Here is a 4,610-nt window from a genome sequence, read left to right on the forward strand (position 1 = left end):
ATATATATATATATATATATATACACCAATACTACCGATTGGTCCTTGAGGTTTCACGATACAGCATTGAAAAGTTGAGGTTTCATGAAACAGTGTCCTGATTTTCAGAGGCCACCAGATGGCACTGTTTGCTGTAAAATGTTTAGACTTGGAAAAAGTAATTCAATGAAACCTAACATAATTTCTAAACCTAGAGCACCATCTAGTGGCCTCTGAAAATTAGGACACTGTTTCATCCACCGTGCAACTGTTTCATGAAACGTCATATCGCAAATGCATTCGTCATTTTGCTCAAAAACATGAACCTGTTGAGTTGGAGGTTTTAGTCTCTGAGCCACAGCGAGTGCATCATTCGTCTGACACGGACCCCAGTCATTCCGGAAGACAGTCCGAGATGCGGACTTGGAGCTAGAGCATGGTGGAGCTCTCATCCAGCACTTTCTGAATTCCTGCTGTTTTTGAATTGATGGTGCCTTTAAATTCCCATAGTCATGACTTTGGCGATAATTTCCGCTTTTCACTGACCAAGTGGTCTATCTCATAGGTGAGAGGTGATCATTTCAACAGCTAAAACATAGCCTGAAGCCTGAAAATGGAAAGCAAACTAATGTTGGCCATACAGTGAATGTTCACATTTACTTGTTACGCGTTTTCAAAACTCCCATTTAGCTCAACTGCAGTCTGTCTTTATGAAGTCAGTACATTACCATGCCAACGGTCGAACATTTACAAAAGCAGCATAAGCGGGAAATGGCATTTTCAAATGATTATTATTACCTGAATGCCTTCTTAGTCTGGAAATCATTGGTCATCATCATCAATTTGATGCCCTACATTCCCCTCCGGGCATTGATCAGAGGATCCGTGAGCAATAAACCACATGGCAGATTCCGTGATAATGAGCGAGTGCATTGATTTTCTAACCCACTCGGTCTTTCTTGTTCCCACCTCAAAACCAGTCCATAGATCTCACTCATGAACCACATTGGTTGTTTGGTCTTCTTCCTCCAAAACTCCCTGACAGACTTGTTGTGGGACTTGGTTTATGGCTACATAACGTTTTCTCCTTTTTAAGCTTCTACATGCAAGAGTTGCTGTCATGATCCGCTTTTATTTTGGTCCCTTGACCCCTGTTTCTGTTTCTCTCTCCTTCCTTCCTGTTTCCTGTGGCACACGGCTGGAGCCAATAATCTGTGTGAATCTGCGTCACCTGTGAATAAGAACACCTGGACTCCAGCAACGTGTGCCAGATTGTCTCATTGATACCTGTGGTAAAGTGGCTCTGTTCGTTCGTTCTCTCTCTGCGCTCTAGTTTGGTCATTTTTTTACTACTCTCTTTGAAACCCTGGTGCCTGAATTTGTGTTTTATTCCTTCCTCTGTTTCTGCGTGTTTCCTGGTTTGTTCTATGATTTACTATTTCTGTTCATAGTGTTTTTCTCTGTTCGGTGACGCTTTCTGTTTGGACTCTTATTCGTGGCTGTGGACTTCTCCCGGATTAATGACGCTGTAATTTTGGACAATTTAGACTTCACTTTGTTTCTCCCGGATCTTTCTGTTCAGGTTTTATTGTTGTTAAAGATTAAAAATTTTTCCTTGCTCCACTCCTTGCCTCCTGTAAGTTTTCTCATCGCTGCACTTGGGTCCTACTCCGTGTCTTGACTCTTAACAGTTGCAATGCTGCCATCAATATGGATTTAATCAATATGCACCTTGAAATTACATTTTTGTTTAGCTTCCTCTGGGTGTGATTGAATAGAGAGACCAAAGTGATTTGATAATGCAAATAAAGGAAAACAGGGTTGATCAAAAAATCACTGCTGAATTTGTTGTCCGGCCGGCGGGTTCTATGGATCGCAGGGTGTTGAGCAGAAGAGTACGGAAAACCATGCAACTTAGTTTATTTCATATCAGCATCGAGTTGTCAATGGTCAGCATCAGTGATAAGCATTCATAGCATCAAAGAAATAACAGTCCATCTTTCATTAAATGCACATTTTGGACCGGGGCGTTCCCCAAGTAGATCTGTGCACGTTCCTCAGATCTTACACACAATATTCCACACAAACACAAAACCATATTAGAATGTCCGATGGATAGTTTCCCAGAATCCAGGACGCTTGGCTGGGCCACCATGACTTGACATTACAGATGCTAGATTTTCTTGTTTTCCTCCTAAAGAGACCAGGTCTGGCGTATTTGGCAACTTGGCTGAACATTTGGTTTCTACACAAATAACTGTTATCATCAACCTGACTAAGTCCAGCATGGGTGAACCACAGTTCATCATTGGTGTTGGGAAATAGATCAAACTTAAACTTGTTTGTTACACAGGTATTAATATGAGATATATTCATTTATGCTACAAGATATTCATGTTTTATGAAGCCCCCCAGGGAACAGAGGAAAAAATTACTGAAAAATATATCAACATTCTGAGAAAATTCAACACAGTCTCAGACTCAGACTATGGATGCAGAATATCGACTGAATGCTCACACACCAACTCTAAACTGAAAAGATAAACAAATAAAAGGGTAGATTTTATCCATATATTCCATTCATGGTCAGCTATTTGGACACTGACTCAAGGCCAGATTTGTTGGTTGTTGCTTTGGCCTCCCATGTGATCCTAATGTATTTCCAGTTTTGTTTGTACTGAACTGTACATTTCTCCCCGGCACGTTGCACTTTTGCTATGTCATGTCTTTTGTTATGATATCGCTTTTTACCTGACTCCTCAAACAGCTGAATTACTCAAAATGCTTTTGCTTTTCAATACAAGTCAGACAAACCAACTGTCTTCACTGCAGGTGAGGGATTCTTCCGTCATGTGTTTTAAAATGAAAAATCCTCAATTTAATGTGTGTTTTTATTGGATGCATGTATCTCGAAGTGAAGGGGGAGGAGGCGTTTGTATCAGCACAACAGCATTGATCCGGCCACTTACCAAAATAATTTGCCCGCTCAAGGCTCTGTCTGCCAAGAGTGGATCATTTTTAATTGTCCATTTGTTTGCTTTATTTGCCTACTTTCACACTTCCATGTGATTCAGGGAACGTCAACTCCCAAACATAATATAAAACACTTAAAGTGATTGCCATGCCTTGCATCTAGTGGAGCAGCAGTTGGGAGATCTTGGGAAATAAAGTAGTAATTTAAGAGCATTTAAAGGATGTGGAAAGAGGAGGCGGTGGAAGGGGTGCTAGTTTTGCTCCTCTGTTCTACTTTAATCACAGAATATTCAGGGTCAGCACCGGCACCTGGAAGGAGGCGTCGCACTAGAAACACAGAGTCAAATATGCTTTTCTTAAATACGTCTCAAAATATTCTCACACTGTTCCTGAACAGCTAATTGCATCACGGCATCCCAGGCAGAAAATCAACTTGTCACCGTGAATGTCTTCCAACATCCATCACATTATTTTACTGTCTCTCTCAACCTTCCACTGTCTAACAGGATTTCGTTCGCGTCTCATTTATCTGCTGACACCCAGAGACCCTCAGATTGGCCTCCACATGGGATGAACGTGTATCTCAGCCTCAGTAATTATTCTCCCAGATAGGAAGTGCTGAGGCCAAAGAGGTAAACCTCAGGGTGCTGTAAGTCGTGCTGTCGCCACATGCTGAAAACAGTCTTGGCTACTAAAAATTTAAATGGGTCACAGACGGAAATGGAACAGTAAAAAGACATATATAATGCTTTCTGTCAGGATTTTTTTGAAGCTATGGCAGACCAAAAAAATACAGTACAGAATGGAATGCAGCGAATCAAGAAGCGACAGAGAAACAAGGAAGTTTTGACATTTATTGAATTGGCAACAATGAAATCTTTTTGATCATGAGTAAATCTCTGTCAAATCTGCAGCCATTGTTATGCAGTCCATCTCTTCATTTGTCCGGCCGGAGTGCACATCTATAGTCATGTTTTCTGTCTTTATGGCGTTGCTTTCAAGATTTTTCCGTTTGAAAACACTAGCACCATGATGTGTTATGTTTGATCTGCTATTTTCGATGTTTCCACTTTGTTTTAATGAATTTGGTTACGTGGGATTTCATCTGTGAAAATGGATTATTATTTTGAAGGCTCTATCACAGGGCTCAGAAATGAGGAGACTCAATTGCAGGAAGTAAGAGAGGCGAGGCAGTTAACAGAACACAGCATTTAATAAACAAAAATGTCAGCCAACACAAACGGGACGCAGCCCAAAGTCCATAACGACAACTAAAGGAGTCTCCAACGGAGAATAAATGACGATCGAGGTCAGGAATTGTCCAAAGTCCAAACAAAGAGTTCACAAGGAAGATCGGGCACGAGGAGGAAGAGGAACTAGAAAATGACAAAATCAAAGTCAGGATAAAACTTACAAAAACACTCAGGTGCAAGGCAGTCCAGGAGGAAAACTAGCGATCCGAATAATGAAAAGTCCAGCATACCACACATGAAAAACGTTCACGACCTGGCACTGCACTGTCATCCAGCTACTCCTTAAGAAGCTGTGGAAAATCAGGGGAAATGAGGTGCAGCTGCCACTTGTGCCCGACCTGTCAAGACAAAGCACACAAACAGGAAACGGGGAAGTGTCAGTACAAAATAAAAGCACAACAGGAG

Source organism: Synchiropus splendidus, chromosome 4, assembly GCF_027744825.2.
Source record: "Synchiropus splendidus isolate RoL2022-P1 chromosome 4, RoL_Sspl_1.0, whole genome shotgun sequence".
NCBI classification, from domain to species: Eukaryota; Metazoa; Chordata; class Actinopteri; order Syngnathiformes; family Callionymidae; genus Synchiropus; species Synchiropus splendidus.